Genomic DNA, 18,175 nt, shown 5'->3' on the forward strand with positions numbered 1-18,175 from the left:
ATGATTTTTACGGATCCATGGATCGGATCCGTAAAAATCATGCGGACGTCTGAATGGAGCCTGACAGGGCGGTGATCAAGGACAGGGGGTGATCAGGGAGTGTATATGGGTGATCACCCGCCTGTCATTGATCACCCCCCTGTAAGGCTCCATTCAGACTTCCGCATGATTTTTACGGATCCATGGATACATGGATCGGATCCGTAAAAATCATGCGGACGTCTGAACGGAGCCTGACAGGGCGGTGATCAATGACAGGGCGGTGATCAATGACAGGGCGGTGATCAATGACAGGGGGGTGATCAATGACAGGGGGGTGATCAGGGAGTTTATATGGGGTGATCAGGGGTTTATAAGGGGTTAATAAGTGACGGGGGGGGGGGGGTGTAGTGTAGTGTTTGGTGGGACTGTACTGACCTACCTGAGTCCTCTGGTGGTCGATCCTAACAAAAGGGACCACCAGAGGACCAGGTAGGAGGTATATTAGACGCTGTTATGAAAACAGCGTCTAATATACCTGTTAGGGGTTAAAAAATTCGGATCTCCAGCCTGCCAGCGAGCGATCGCCGCTGGCATGCTGGAGATCCACTCGCTTACCTTCTGTTCCTGTGAGCGCGCGCGCCTGTGCGCGCGCGTTCACAGGAAATCTCGCGTCTCGCGAGAGGACGCGTATATGCGTCCAGGAGGAGTAAAACAACCACCTCCCGGACGCATATACGCGTACGGCGGTCGGGAGGTGGTTAAATTAATACTTTTGTGTAAAACATTATTTATTTATTTTCACCTTCCTGGCATTAATTTCTTTAACAAACTAGTGGGTCAAAAAACGTATTACACCCATAGATAAATACGTTAAGGGGCCTAGTTTTTTAAAATGGGTTCACTTTTAGGGGGTTCTATTATTCTGACACTTATAAGCCTCTGCAAACTTGGCTTGTTGCAGGAAAAAATATGTACTTAAAGTTTTTTTAAATTTATGTTAAAATGTTAAGTCTCCTAAATAGTTGTTGAGCAAACTTGTGTTTTAAGTTCGGCGTCTAAAGTTTCGAGTTCAGGTTATCGAAGAATTGCGTTATAGATTCTGCTACCACAGACCATAATGGCATTTAGAATCTGTAACGGGATTCTTCGCTAACCCAAACCCGAACTTTAGACGCCAAACTTAAAACACAAGTTCACTCAACACTACTCCTAAATAAAAATAAAAAAAGTAAAAAAAAATTGTAAGTGCTGCCAAAATAAAGTAAAGATGTGGAAATATATTTCTGCTAAAAATATTGAATAGTATTTATGTATGTATGTGAAATATTGCAGGTAAAAATTGGAAAATGTGCCAATTTTTGCAAATATTCATAAATTTTCACTTTTTTAATAAAGATACGCATATTTTAAATCGGTAGAATTTTACCACCTAAGTAAAGTATAATATGTGACAAGAAAACAATGTCAGAATTACTTTGATGTGCAAAACAGTTACAAAGTTATTCTAACCTAAAATGACATGTCAGATTTCCAAAATTTGGCTTGGTCATTAAGGCCCAAACAGGCTTGGTCACTAAGAGGTTAAAGGTGTTGTCCAAGTTCAGAGCTGAACTCAGACATAAGCTCCACTTCACTCATTTACCATGTATGAGTGGGACATGAGAGCATTTCTAGCTCTGATGCTCCCCCTTGCATGATGCAGGACAGGGGCTATTTGTTTACTGCCAGTGACATACCCAGCTTTTTTTCAGTGTGCTAGGCGGAGGCTAGCTGTCACCAGGCTCTCTGCTAGCAGAAGTCTCCGCCTAGAATTCCAATAGGAAGCCTGGTACATCACCGGTAGTAACAAAAAGCCCTTGATTTGTAAGGTGAGGATAGTACTTGTACTCACTTACATAGACTGTTCTCGTCAAACCTCAAGAGACTGCGTCATGCTCAGGGAGAAAGACACTGACTGAGAAGAACGGAGGTCTCCTCCTCCCTGTACCAATGCTAGTAATTAGCATATCAGAACAAAGCAGGGGCTTTGTAGCGCAATGGAGGGACCAATATAAAAAAAAAAAAAAAACAACAATGGCATCTGCTCAAGGCACACTGCACTATAAGGTATTGATTTTAGAAAAAAATCCAGTGACAGATTCTCTTTAACCCCTTTAGGACCAGGCCATTTTTTTTCACTTTATGTGGTAATAAATTTGGAACGTTTTTACTTATCCAAGCCATTCTGAGATTGTACTTCCTGATAGTGGTAAATTTCAGTCAATATTTTTCATTTGTGCTCAGATCGGCTCACCGTGAGGATCTACCTAATCTATGACAAATTATCTGACCCAAGAGAGAGTCAAAAAGAACCACCCCATAAATGCACATCCAACCATAAAGGGATACAAAAATATATATAAAGTTTATTTGGACACAACACACACGCATTAAAAAATTGTATACAATATGGAACAAAGTGCGGTATGCAATAAAATATATGTAACCGACACCTACAGGTCCACTGAGTTTATCACATCTGAATATATGTGTAATCAACCAGCATATAAAACAATACAATAAATCACATGTAGCAAATGTTAGGTAAGGTAAGACCACTAGAATTGAAAATGCAGGCAGACCAACATAGGGTCCAATATCAAGAGCCAAACCTACATAGCCAGCTGGTGCAGTGGACCTGGAAACATAACAAGCGCCCAACGCGTGTCGCCGGAGCAATCCGGCTTCCTCAGGGGTAAAGGACTGTTTGTTGGGGCGTCAGTTAATATAGGGTGTAGGATAAGGTGTAACTATGTTCACCTGTGCAGCAGGAACTGTTGTCAGTGTGTGAATATATTAAACTCCGGTCAAAGCAGGAAACCGGAAGTGTGGATCACATGATCGGCTGGTGGAACGCATGGTGGAACGCATATGCGCTACACCAGCCTAAACACAGCCACAAGTCAAGGAGAACATGAGGGAGACATAAGTGTATGCTGAATAGTGTTAAGTATAATTGTTAAGAGCCACGAGGACCATGCCAGGCAACCTGGTAAGCAATTGGAGCCATACATCAAAACCGGATGTGTGTAATCGCAAAACCGGAAGTGTGGTGCCAATGTGGAACGCATGGTGGAACGCATAGTGCGCTCCACTGTGACTGGTGGAGCGCACGATGCGTCCAGCACACGTACATGGGCACGACAGTCTGCTAGAAGGGACAGAGGAGGTCAGAAACAGGGGAGATGGGGATGATATGATGACAGTAGGCAGAACAGAGCCTGATCTATGTAATATGAGGCAGGCAATACCATACAAGGTCAGACAGGGCGCTAACATGCCCCAATGGTATAATGAATATAAACCCAGCCACTGAAATATGTGTAAATAGTGGTAATAATGAATAATAATATAACAAAATAACAAATAAATAGCAATGGACACACTGATGGATGATTGGACATATAAGTATATATATGTATATACATATATATATATATATATATATATATACATACATGCAAAATTCGTGTATACCATACATGAGAAGAACACAGACATAGACTTTATATAATTGCATATGAAAACATATAAATATATATATATCAAGCATACCTGACCAAACACCTATGTTCATGGTGTTGTCAGTAATCCCAATATACATCTCTACAAGAACCTAAACATTAATAAAGGTGAACAATAATGTACATGTAAATTATGCAAAGTGCATGCATAATAGTAGATGACCCTAATAGAAGATCCAAGATCAATAAAGGACCTGAAAAAGTGTGATAAAGTGAAACCAGCGTGGGATGACCACGGCTGTGGAAATAAAAAGTATGGTGGATACAAAAGTGCCCGAACTGTGCGCGTGACATAGTGAATAGAGGTGAAGAAGTGAAAAAACCTGTAAAGAATGACATAAAGGAGTTAGAGCAGATGCAGAATTTCATAATTGAATAAGTTACCACTAATAATAAGCACACGCCTTCTCTAATCTCTGTCGTAACTGCAGCCGCCAAATTAGGCCCCCGTAGAGGCAATGGTTGCTCAGTGCCCAATCAGTGGCAAAATGTATGGCTATTGCCCGCCTCAATGCAATATCTAGAAAACGCACTATTACAATAGATACCTCCGCATACAGCACGAACCCCCTAATATACCTCCACTCTTGGTGCTCAACAGGCTCAAGGAATGAACCCTGCTATACCTATATTCCCGCTATGGTATGTTTGATGAACACCAACTACCTAGATGAAGAGATAGTGGATAGCCCCAACCAGGAGGGTTTGGAGGCCACCCCCCATATCAGGTATGGTAAAAGCCAGTAAACGTAAGTTCATCATTTAGCCCATGCGGGGCAACTGTGTCCAAATTGAAGATCCATTTGGACTCAAGACGCAATAGTTGAGAGGTAGCCGATCCTCCCCTCAAATTCATGCGTACCAAGTCAAGTCCCGCAATCCTGAGTCCGGAGGTTATACACTGGTGACAATCCAGAAAGTGTGCAGCAACTGAGGTTAGCGGTTTCTTTGCTTGGGTCCTGTCCCGTCGGGCCAAAGCAATATTTGATAGATGTTGTTGAATACGTTTCCGTACTTCCTGGCCGGTCTGCCCCACATATAGCTTCCCACATTCACAGATGAGTGCGTAGATTACATTTCTTGTGCGACAGTTGATGTACTTATCCAAGGATATCACCGTCGGAAGCCTGCAAGTAGAGAAGGAATCCACACAGATCATATATTGGCAGATATTACAGTTTCCGCATGGATATGTCCCGCACAATCTGGCACCCCTCCCCAACCCCTGTGTGGGCCTCTGGAAATGGCTACGTACTAATTTGTCCCGTAGATTTGGGGCTCTGCGTGCAATGATCTTCGGAGTAGAATTTACATGGTCGCTCAGCTTGGGATCCGCCAATAGAAGATGCCAATGTGCATTTAGTATTGTATATAGATCACGCCATTGGTTATTGTATTTGGTGATAAGATGGACCTGAGTACTCCAGGGTTTAGGTTTAGATTTCAATAATTCCAGGCGATCAGTTGTCTTCGCCCTTTCAAAAGCTCCTGATATTACTTTCTTCGGGTAGCCACGTGCTCTGAATCTGTTCGTCAAATCAATAGAGGCCTCACTGAAATCAGGGGTGGTGGTGCAGTTGCGGCGTAGCCTTAGAAACTGGCCCTTTGGGATCCCTCTCCGCAGATGGGCCGGATGGAAGCTGTCAAAACGTAACAGGCTATTTGTTGCAGTTTCCTTACGAAAAAGTGATGTGCGAATGCCCTGTTCATCAAGTTTCAGTCGCAGGTCCAGGAAGTCAGCAGTGGTATCCGATATCTCATAGGTAAGAGAGATGTTAAGTGAGTTGTTATTCAACAAGCTGACAAATTCAGTACACTGTTCAACTGTGCCCTGCCAGAAGATCAAAAGATCATCAATATAGCGATACCATGCGAGTACATGTTCACAATACATTGCAGTGGGGTATACGTGTGTCTCCTCCCACCAACCTAAGAATAGGTTGGCATAGGAGGGCGCACATCGTGCCCCCATCGCAGTCCCCGATACTTGTCTATAAAAGACACGATCAAACACAAAGTAATTGTGGTGGAGGACGAACTCCAAGAGGCTCACCAGAAATGTGTGATGTGCCGGATCCCCAAAGGATGATTTTTGGAAGAAATACTGGGTAGCTTGTACACCATCACTGTGCGAGATGTTTGAATAGAGGGACTCAACATCACACGTAAGTATCAGTATCTCTGGTGGAAACTGCATCTCCTCTAGGTGTTGTAACAAGCCACGATGTGCGCCCTCCTATTCAAACATCTCGCACAGTGATGGTGTACAAGCTACCCAGTATTTCTTCCAAAAATCATCCTTTGGGGATCCGGCACATCACACATTTCTGGTGAGCCTCTTGGAGTTCGTCCTCCACCACAATTACTTTGTGTTTGATCGTGTCTTTTATAGACAAGTATCGGGGACTGCGATGGGGGCACGATGTGCGCCCTCCTATGCCAACCTATTCTTAGGTTGGTGGGAGGAGACACACGTATACCCCACTGCAATGTATTGTGAACATGTACTCGCATGGTATCGCTATATTGATGATCTTTTGATCTTCTGGCAGGGCACAGTTGAACAGTGTACTGAATTTGTCAGCTTGTTGAATAACAACTCACTTAACATCTCTCTTACCTATAAGATATCGGATACCACTGCTGACTTCCTGGACCTGCGACTGATACTTGATGAACAGGGCATTCGCACATCACTTTTTCGTAAGGAAACTGCAACAAATAGCCTGTTACGTTTTGACAGCTTCCATCCGGCCCATCTGCGGAGAGGGATCCCAAAGGGCCAGTTTCTAAGGCTACGCCGCAACTGCACCACCACCCCTGATTTCAGTGAGGCCTCTATTGATTTGACGAACAGATTCAGAGCACGTGGCTACCCGAAGAAAGTAATATCAGGAGCTTTTGAAAGGGCGAAGACAACTGATCGCCTGGAATTATTGAAATCTAAACCTAAACCCTGGAGTACTCAGGTCCATCTTATCACCAAATACAATAACCAATGGCGTGATCTATATACAATACTAAATGCACATTGGCATCTTCTATTGGCGGATCCCAAGCTGAGCGACCATGTAAATTCTACTCCGAAGATCATTGCACGCAGAGCCCCAAATCTACGGGACAAATTAGTACGTAGCCATTTCCAGAGGCCCACACAGGGGTTGGGGAGGGGTGCCAGATTGTGCGGGACATATCCATGCGGAAACTGTAATATCTGCCAATATATGATCTGTGTGGATTCCTTCTCTACTTGCAGGCTTCCGACGGTGATATCCTTGGATAAGTACATCAACTGTCGCACAAGAAATGTAATCTACGCACTCATCTGTGAATGTGGGAAGCTATATGTGGGGCAGACCGGCCAGGAAGTACGGAAACGTATTCAACAACATCTATCAAATATTGCTTTGGCCCGACGGGACAGGACCCAAGCAAAGAAACCGCTAACCTCAGTTGCTGCACACTTTCTGGATTGTCACCAGTGTATAACCTCCGGACTCAGGATTGCGGGACTTGACTTGGTACGCATGAATTTGAGGGGAGGATCGGCTACCTCTCAACTATTGCGTCTTGAGTCCAAATGGATCTTCAATTTGGACACAGTTGCCCCGCATGGGCTAAATGAGGAACTTACGTTTACTGGCTTTTACCATACCTGATATGGGGGGTGGCCTCCAAACCCTCCTGGTTGGGGCTATCCACTATCTCTTCATCTAGGTAGTTGGTGTTCATCAAACATACCATAGCGGGAATATAGGTATAGCAGGGTTCATTCCTTGAGCCTGTTGAGCACCAAGAGTGGAGGTATATTAGGGGGTTCGTGCTGTATGCGGAGGTATCTATTGTAATAGTGCGTTTTCTAGATATTGCATTGAGGCGGGCAATAGCCATACATTTTGCCACTGATTGGGCACTGAGCAACCATTGCCTCTACGGGGGCCTAATTTAGCGGCTGCAGTTACGACAGAGATTAGAGAAGGCGTGTGCTTATTATTAGTGGTAACTTATTCAATTATGAAATTCTGCATCTGCTCTAACTCCTTTATGTCATTCTTTACAGGTTTTTTCACTTCTTCACCTCTATTCACTATGTCACGCGCACAGTTCGGGCACTTTTGTATCCACCATACTTTTTATTTCCACAGCCGTGGTCATCCCACGCTGGTTTCACTTTATCACACTTTTTCAGGTCCTTTATTGATCTTGGATCTTCTATTAGGGTCATCTACTATTATGCATGCACTTTGCATAATTTACATGTACATTATTGTTCACCTTTATTAATGTTTAGGTTCTTGTAGAGATGTATATTGGGATTACTGACAACACCATGAACATAGGTGTTTGGTCAGGTATGCTTGATATATATATATTTATATGTTTTCATATGCAATTATATAAAGTCTATGTCTGTGTTCTTCTCATGTATGGTATACACAAATTTTGCATGTATGTATATATATATATATATATATATATATATATATGTGTGTATATACATATATATATACTTATATGTCCAATCATCCATCAGTGTGTCCATTGCTATGTATTTGTTATTTTGTTATATTATTATTCATTATTACCACTATTTACACATATTTCAGTGGCTGGGTTTATATTCATTATACCATTGGGGCATGTTAGGGCCCTGTCTGACCTTGTATGGTATTGCCTGCCTCATATTACATAGATCAGGCTCTGTCCTGCCTACTGTCATCATATCACCCCCATCTCCCGTGTTTCTGACCTCCTCTGTCCCTTCTAGCAGACTGCCGTGCCCATGTACGCGTGCTGGACGCATCGTGCGCTCAACCAGTCACAGTGGAGCGCACTATGCGTTCCACCATGCGTTCCACATCGGCACCACACTTCCGGTTTTGCGATCACACACATCCGGTTTTGATGTATGGCTCCAATTGCTTACCAGGTCGCCTGGCATGGTCCTTGTGGCTCTTAACAATTATACTTAACACTATTCAGCATACACTTATGTCTCCCTCATGTTCTCCTTGACTTGTGGCTGTGTTTAGGCTGGTGTAGCGCATATGCGTTCCACCATGCGTTCCACCAGCCGATCATGTGATCCACACTTCCGGTTTCCTGCTTTGACCGGAGTTTAATATATTCACACACTGACAACAGTTCCTGCTGCACAGGTGAACATAGTTACACCTTATCCTACACCCTATATTAACTGACGCCCCAACAAACAGTCCTTTACCCCTGAGGAAGCCGGATTGCTCCGGCGACACGCGTTGGGCGCTTGTTATGTTTCCAGGTCCACTGCACCAGCTGGCTATGTAGGTTTGGCTCTTGATATTGGACCCTATGTTGGTCTGCCTGCATTTTCAATTCTAGTGGTCTTACCTTACCTTACATTTGCTACATGTGATTTATTGTATTGTTTTATATGCTGGTTGATTACACATATATTCAGATGTGATAAACTCAGTGGACCTGTAGGTGTCGGTTACATATATTTTATTGCATACCACACTTTGTTCCATATTGTATACAATTTTTTAATGCGTGTGTTGTTGTGTCCAAATAAACTTTATATATATTTTTGTATCCCTTTATGGTTGGATGTGCATTTATGGGGTGGTTCTTTTTGACTCTCTCTTGGGTCAGATAATTTGTCATATGTAATTATTCCACCCTTTGCACTCCTGTCAGTATTTGGTGTGCCCCCTGTCTCTTTAAACTGATCTACCTAATCTATATACCTGCCCGAAGCAGTAGAGTTATGCCAGAACTGCTGTAGGAGGGTAGCCTAAAGGGGGCAACCCCAGTCTGGATTATTTGAAAAAAAAAAAAGGGGGGGGGTTGGGAGGACAGAAATGACGTCAACCATCCAGCAGGTACGTGCTGCTGTCTCTTAAACGTGGTTAGCCCCGCCTCCCCTCACACAAATACGGCAATATTTATTGCCTAACATGTGTGCTCAGATAGTCTCACAATAAGGATCTACCTAATCTATATACCTACCTGAAGCAGTAGAGTTATGCCGGAACTGCTGTAGGAGGGTAGCCTAAAGGGGCCAAATACACACAATAGATGCAGGAATTATTTGAAAATATATTTAACGCATCAATATTTTACAAAACCAAATTCTTGAAACCAAGCAACATTTCATGTTGTGGATCAGGAACATAACGGGCATAACACGCAGATATCCATCTGCCTAATTTCTTGATGATATGTATGGGTACATTATGTTTAGAGGCAGCCGAGGCAGCGCCTATTCTAAACGAATGCCCTGTAATAGCCAGTGGATTGACCCCTGATGTGGACAACAACAAGCGGATGTATTTGAGGAAAATTTTAATGTTCATGGGCGCTCCCTAGAACTTAAATAATGGGGACTCAGCAGGATCATACTGTGACTGGGCACCATTTATTGTTGGTGGCAAAGTTCTGGACCTGAATAGATTCCCCAGACCGGGCTGTCTTGCTGGTATCCAACTTGAGGATAAAGTGCGTGCCGTTCCAGTGTAGCTGGTTCCTCCGCAGATAGCCACCGGATGACTTGGCGCATGTGAACTCCCCGGCCTGAGGAATCCATAGAAAGCCAAATACATAGCTGTTCTTATTAGTAAGCTAATGTATTGGCCGAACGGTTTGTTCAACAGTGCATCAGAAACAGACCTAACCATGCTACTCGTACTTGCTATCTTGCAGACTGCTATAATGTCTGTGAGCAGCAGAGGGTGCTCACACCCCATGCCGACTGTCATCATCGCATGCTGATGTGAAGTAGCAAGCACCCCCGCTGCCACAAGGAGCCTCCTAGCTGCATTCTGCCGCCCTCTCCCTTACTGCAACGCCGTCCGCCGTATGTTGTGCCCCTGGGGAAGACCCAGTCTGGTGTCCTCAGTAGCCTGGCCTCGCTATGGCCAGAGCAGCCATAGCTTTTGCATGGGCTGTGTGCAGCAGAGGACGCTCACAGCCCCCACCGACAGTGTGCGGCGCTACGCCGATGTAAGAAGACGGCTGGTATGTGAGCACCTCCGCTGCCACAAGGTACTCGCAGCTGCGTCCCACTGCCCTCCCCTGATTGCGTACTCCGGCCGAGCGCCGTATGCCCGGGGACCCCAGCGGGTCCCACAGAACAGCCCCAGTCTTTCTTTTGGTGACGTGAGTGACGCTCTGATTCAGTCCGAAAGACGCCCGAACGCTGACCTGAGTAGCACGTGGGAGAACCTGGACAACCCGGAAGATCAGAAATACGGCAATATTTATTGCCTAACACTTATAAAATGTATAAGTATTAAAAAAAAAAGAAATATTTTGGGTGGTCTCCTTTACTTCTGGTTCGCATTCACTCAGATTGATCTCCCGCCCCAGTTAACCAAATAGCTCCCTAGCGGTCAGTGGGCCAATAGGTGTAAGTTCCTACTATGTTTTCACAGTTGTTCATTCGTTTGTCACGATAAGGGTCTTTTCTTAGCGAACTGCGATGCCTCTGGCTCTTGTTTTTCTCTCTTCTGTTTCAATTTCGCGGTTGATTTAATATTTCATTCATGCAAGTGGTTCAGATGAATTTTCCATTAGGTCTGGCTCACGTTTTAATTACTTATCGTCACTGTAAGGTCATCCAGGTCAGTGTCTTGGTTTCGGGGGGCTTCATGTCTTCGGGGGCCCGATGGCCGTTCTTCATGTTGTTTGTTAGGGGTACAATATGGTTGTAGGCTGGTTAGCATCCTAGGTTTATTGTCGGAGAGGGTCATGGTTATGCGAGTCCCCAAGTCATACTGGTGCTGCATAAGTGGTTTAAAAAAAAAATATAATAATAATAATTTATATAAATTCGCCATTAGTCTTGCACTCATGGCTTCTCCCCTTTTAGTGTTACATATGACTCCGCCATTAGAGTCTCTCACGCATGGCTTCTCTGTTTTAGTTTTACACATGGCTCTGCCATTAGAGTCTCGCACGCATGGCTTCTCCCTTTTAGTGTTACATATGACCCCGCCATCAGAGCCTCTCACGCAGGGCTCCGCCATTAGAGTCTCTCACGTATGGCTTCTCCCTTTTAGTGTTACATATGACTCCGCCATTAGAGTCTCTCACGTATGGCTTCTCCGTTTTAGTGTTACATATGACTCCGCCATTAAAGTCTCTCATGCATGGCAATAGCCATTAGAGTCTCTCACGTATGGCTTCTCCCTTTTAGTGTTACATATGACTCCGCCATTAGAGTCTCTCACGCATGGCTTCTCTGTTTTAGTTTTACACATGGCTCTGCCATTAGAGTCTCGCGTGCATGGCTTCTCCCTTTTAGTGTTACATATGACCCCGCCATCAAAGCCTCTCACGCAGGGCTCCACCATTAGAGTCTCTCACGTATGGCTTCTCCCTTTTAGTGTTACATATGACTCCGCCATTAGAGTCTCTCATGCATAGCTTAGCCATTAGAGTATCTCACGCATGGCTTCCACCTTTTAGTCTTACATATGAGTCTGCCATTAGAGTCCCTCACATATGGCTTCCCCCTTTTAGTGTCACATATGACTCCGCCATTAGAGTCTCTCACGTATGGCTTCCCCCTTTTAGTATAACATATGACTCCGCCATTAGAGTCTCTCACACATGGCTTAGCCATTAGACTCTTTCACGTATGGCTTCTCCGTTTTAGTCTTACACAATGACTCCGCCATTAGTCTCTCATGCATGGCTTCTCCGTTTTAGTCTTACACAATGACTCCGCCATTAGTCTCTCATGCATGGCTTCACCGTTTTAGTCTTACACATATGACTCCGCCATTAGAGTCTCTCACGCATGGCTTCTCCCCTTTTAGGGTTGCATATGACTCCGCCATTAGTCTCTCACGCACGGCTTCTCCCCTGTTAGTGTTACACATATGAATCCGCCAGTATTCTCTCATGCATGGCTTCTCTGTTTTAGTCTTACACAATGACTCTGCCATTAGTCTCTCATGCATGGCTTCTCCCTTTTAGTGTTACACAATGACTCCGCCATTAGTCTCTCATGCATGGCTTCTCCGTTTTAGTGTTACACATATGACTCCGCCATTAGTCCCTCATGCATGGCTTCTTCGTTTTAGTGTTGCACATATGACTTCGCCATTAGAGTCTCTCACACATGGATTCTCCCCTTTTAGTGTTACATATGACTCCACCATTAGTCTCTCACGCACGGCTTCTCCCCTGTTAGTGTTACACATATGAATCTGCCATTATTCTCTCACGCATGGCTTCCCTGTTTTAGTGTTACACATATGACTCCGCCATCAGTCTCTCACGCATGGCTTCTCCCTTTAGTGTTACACATGTCTCCGCCATTAGAGTCTCTCACGTATGGCTTCTCCGTTTAAATTTTACACACATAACTCCGCCATTCGAGGCCGGCTGCGTGGTCCCACAACAAGTAAGTTCCATGTCTTTTTCTGCCTTCGGACCCGCTTGCATGGCCCGGTCATCTGTGGCTCACAATACAATACTTGTGGTGGCTCGCACGCATGACTTGTGCCATTAGAGTCTCACTTGCGTTATTGTTTTCCCTGACTTTTATTTTCTAGGTGGTTGGGTTTTCATTGTTTTCTTTATAAGCAGTCATCCCAAGCCTGCCTTTGTGGACATCATCTTCTCCCAGGCATGCTTACTTCATCTACAAACTTGGGCCCGAGGGTGTTGGTGTCCGGCCTAAGTCCTGGGTATCGGCCATCTTCCAGTAGGAGGTACAGTAATAAGGCGCAGTTTACGAAGTCTGTTATGTCTTCAGACACAACAAGTCCTATCACGACTACAGGCGCAGCATACATAGTTTATCACGACCTTAAGCTTATTTTCTGTCACAACTGCAGGTATTTTGTGTACATTCTGTCCTTATTACAGGCAACATTAGCTTGTTAATCAAAATAGCCATGTATTCCTGTGTATGGTTCCCCAGGCCTGGTGAGTTTACACATTTCACTTAATTTACTACTACAGTAAGACGGAAGACGCCATGTTCTAACTTTTGGGCCCTTAATAGAAAGTGTGGCCTGGGGTATAAGTAGAGGTAAGTATTTTGCCACCAGGAACAGTTGGTGCCTGTTCAGGGCCCTTGGCGGATGGTTGGAGTTCATCTAGGCCTTCCAACAGATTCACCATTGTTTGTTTCAGTCTGCAGCTCTCAGGATTCAGACCTTCTCGTTATAGGGTCATATGTTAGTCAACATAGGAGTAAATCGTTCCTGGTTACCGGCCACTCTTTCAATCGCATCAGCATTTACCATCTCCAAGAATGATGTGGTGGTGCACATAACAAAAAGGTAAGGTAGATGGAAGTCACTGATATATACGGTATATTCCGCACCTTCATTGTGAAAAATCTTTTCCGTTCAAAATCTGGTGTCGTAACGGTATGTATATATTACTCTAAACTAAGGTCTGCTCTTTTTGGCCCCTTTAGGCTGCCCTACCACAGCAGTTATGGCATAACTCTACTGCTTGTTGTAGATAGGTTAGGTTCACCTTTCTGATAGCCGACCTGACCACAAATACTAAATGTACAAAAAAAATAGAAAAATGTGCAACTTTCCAAATTTCAATTTCTCTGCTTTTAAAGGGAGTCTGTCACCTCCATATGGCCATATACAGTGCTTACATGGCTCTGTAGCACACCTATACAGGATTGTAACAGTATCTTTGTTCTTTTATTTAGACTTGTACAAGCAGGAAAAACAAATTTTAATTCATATGCAAATGAGCACTCGCAAGTATCCAGGGGCGGCATTCAGTGTGTAAGTGCCCAGGCTGCTCTGCTTTCTTTTCACTTTACTCCTCCCCAGTCTCTGCCTTTGCCCTATCGATGAGGCAAGAGACTTGGAGGGCAGGCAAAGGCAGAGACTCGGGAGGAGTAAAGAGAAAAGAAGGCAGAGCAGCCTGGGCACTTACACACTGAACGCTGCGAGTGCTCATTTGCATATGAATTAAACTTTGTTTTTCCCGCTTGTGCAAGTCTAAAGAAACTAACAAAGGTACTGTTACAATCCTGTATAGGTGTGCTACAGAGCCATGTAAGCACTTTATATGGCCATATGGAGGTGACAGACTCCCTTTAAAACAAATAGTTATACCTCATATAATAGTTATTACTTTACATTTACCATATGTCTACTTTATGTTTGGATCAATTTGTGAATGCCATTTTATTTTTTGGGGACGTTGGAAGGCTTAGAAGTTTAGAAGCATATCTTCCAAAACCCACTTTTTAAAGGCCCAGTTCAGGTCTGAAGTCACTTTGTGAGGCTTACATGATGGAAACCACCAAAAATGACCCCATTTTACAAATTACACCCCTCAAGGTATACAAAACAGATTTTTACAAACTTTGTTAACCCTTTAGGTGTACCACAAGCATTAAAGGAAAATGTAGATGAGATTTCAGAATTCCACTTTTTTGGCAGATTTTCCATTTTAATAAATTTTCTCCAGTAACAAAGCTGGGGTTAACAGCCAAACAAAACTACCCTGATTCTGTAGTTTACATAAATACCCCTTTTGTGATCGTAAACTGCTGTATAGGCACACGGCAGGGCGCAGTAGGAAAGGAGCGCAATGTGGTTTTTGGGGGGCAGATTTAACTGGAATAATTTTAAGTTGCCATGTTACATTTGAAGACCCCCTGATGCACCCCTAGAGCAGAAACTCCCAAAAAGTTACCCCATTTTGGAAACTAAAGGATTAGGTGGCAGTTTTTTTGGGGTTGCTCTATATTACACTTTTTGTGAGGCAAGGTAACCAAAAATTGCCATTTTGGCACCGTTGATATTTTTTTTTTTATTCACAACGTTCATCTGACAGGTTAGATCATGTTCTATTTTCATAGAGCAGGTTGTTACGAGCGAGACAATACCAAATATGACAATTTTTTGGGGTTGCTTGTTTCAGTTTTACATAATAAAGCATTTTTGAAAAAAAAATATTTTTTAGTGTCTCCATATTTTGAAAGCCATAGTTTATTTTGTATTTTTTTGGGCAACTGTCTTATGTAGGGGCTAATTCTTTTCAGGATGAGATGATCGCTTGGTAATACACTTTTTGTGATGTAAGGTGACAAAAAAATTGCTTTTGTGTTTTTATTATTATTTCACCTGAGGGGTTAGGTCATGTGATAATTTTATAGAGCAGGTAGATTTTTAGGGTAGGGGCTAATCTTTTGTGGAAATGAGGGGACGGTTCGATTGGTTATATTTTGGGGGGGGGGCATACGCTTTTTGATTGCTTGCTGTTGCACTTTTAGTGATGTAAGGTGACAAAAAAGGTTTTATTTAGCACAGTTTTTATTAAATTTTTTGACGGTGTTCACCTGAGGGGTTAGGTCATGTGATATTTTTATAGAGCCGGTCGTTACGGAAGCAGTGATACCAAATATGTAAAAACAATTTAATGTTTTTTATTTTGGGAAAGGGGTATTTTTTTTTTACTTTAAACTTTATTTATTTTTTTTATTATGGAAAACACCATTTCTTTTACTTTTCTTTTCTTTTTGTCCCACTCTGGGACAAAACTTCTTGGGTCTGATCCCCTCTGCAATTCATTGCAATACATTGTGTATTGTAATGCATTGCATGTCAGCTTGTATGCCGACAGCCAGCGGCGTAGCTAAGTGCTCATAGCCTTCTTGCTGCCTGAGGCAAAAATTGAAACGGCACCCCCCATGCCAAATTCTTGACCTAACCCCTTCCCTCCAGCCAGAAGTGTAACTTGACCTGCATGCACTTTCTATAATACCTGTATCTTCTTATGCAGCACAAGGGTCTTTGGGCCCCCTCAGGCTCCTGGGCCTGGTAGCGACTGCTACCTCTGCACCCCCTATAGCTACAACCTTGCTGACAGCTTGCCTGTGAGACCCAGCCTAAGGGCTGGATCTCACAGGCTTCTGTAGAAGGCAAGCCCTGATGCCTATGGAAGGCATCAGGCTGCCTTCTCTGCCATTGGGTCCCCATCACTGCAGCGCAGGGATCTGATGGGGAAGTGGAGGGCACCCGTACCCACCGCAAACCCATTGCATGCTGCGGTCAGATCTGATTGTGGCATACAAGGGGTTAATATGCCGACATCTGTGTTTTCTCCGATGCCGGCATATGCAGTAGGGGTTCAGGTGTCAGTGACTGCCGGACCCCTGCTGCTGATTGTACGGCGCTGGTCCTAAAGTCACGTCCACCAGAACCGTACATGTACGGAACGGGTTCTTAAGGGGTTAAAACAACATACAATATACTATAAATCATGAATTCATAATATCAAATAAAAATAGTAAAAATAAAAATAGTATATAATGTAAATAAAATCATGTACTACAGCATTAAGTATGTTCCAGGGATCCAGGAAACTATTGACCCCTTAAGGACCCGCGCTGTACATGTACGCAGCAGCTGGACGTGAGTTAAGGACCAGCGTCGTACATGTATGGCGCAAGGTTCGCCGTGTGCTGGAGCAGGATCATAGGAAAATCGGGGCACCATGGCTGCTCTTACCGGCAGACATCCATGCCGGGTAAGAGCAGCATGGTTATCTCTCAGCCCCCCCTGCAGCTCCAAGCGCTGCAATTGGCCGGTCAATGAAGACCACCATATCGCTGCGTGGGAAGCAGAAGGAAGCTGCGGGGAAGGTCAGAAGGCATGCAGTCGTGGGGAGGTGACCGGTCCTGAACTAGTCAGCATCAGTCTCCTCTGAGGTCAGGCAGGGGACTACAGTGTTTGGCGTCCCCTGCCAGGGCTGCGATTGGCTGGAACAACGCTCCAGCCAATGGCAACCTTATAGCAGCAAAGGGAAGGGCTAAACCTCATTGCAGGCAGCCGTTCTAGCTGGTGACTGCATGCAGAGAGGTTCTGTGCTTCTCTGTGCTGCTTGTTGGCTTGCTGGGACTTGTGGTGCACCACCACTGCAATTTGAGCTTTTCCTGCTGAAAGAAGAAAAGAAGAACATCTAGAATTTCTGCACTGATTTATTTTTTTTTCATTTGCAGCTGTTCCAGAACCACCCTCCATTCCTTTTCCTGTCCCTTCCTGCACCCCTCCCCAAACCCCCGTCTTTTTTTTTTTTTTTTTTTTTTTACGGACGCCATTTGGTCCGTGCACTTTTTTTTTTTACAATTTTCCAGCTCTGCGCCACTTTTATTAAGTGCGAACTGTGACCCCAAATAGCTGATCAGTCCGTAATCCACTGTTCAGCACCTGGGCTCTTTTTTGGTGCAGATATATATATTTTTTTCATCTGTGCTTTTTTTTGTTAGAATCTTATATACAGGTGAAATTCGAAAAATTTGATTATTGTGCAAAGTTAATTTATTTAAGTAATGCAACTTAAAAGGTGAAACTAACCTACGTAATAGACTCATTACATGCAAAGCGAGATATTTCAAGCCTTTATTTGTTATAATTTGGATGATGATTATGGATTAATCAACTGACTTTGAGCCTAGAATATTGAACCTTTTCACAAAATTAGAATTTTTAGCCGCATTAATGCAATTCCTTTTAATTTGCATTACTGAAATAAATGGACTTTTGATGATACTCAAATTTTTCGAGTTTCACATATATATACAGTACAGACCAAAAGTTTGGACACACCTTCTCATTCAAAGAGTTTTCTTTATTTTCATGACTGCGAAA

Source organism: Bufo gargarizans, chromosome 7 (assembly GCF_014858855.1).
Source record: "Bufo gargarizans isolate SCDJY-AF-19 chromosome 7, ASM1485885v1, whole genome shotgun sequence".
In the NCBI taxonomy this organism is placed as follows: Eukaryota; Metazoa; Chordata; class Amphibia; order Anura; family Bufonidae; genus Bufo; species Bufo gargarizans.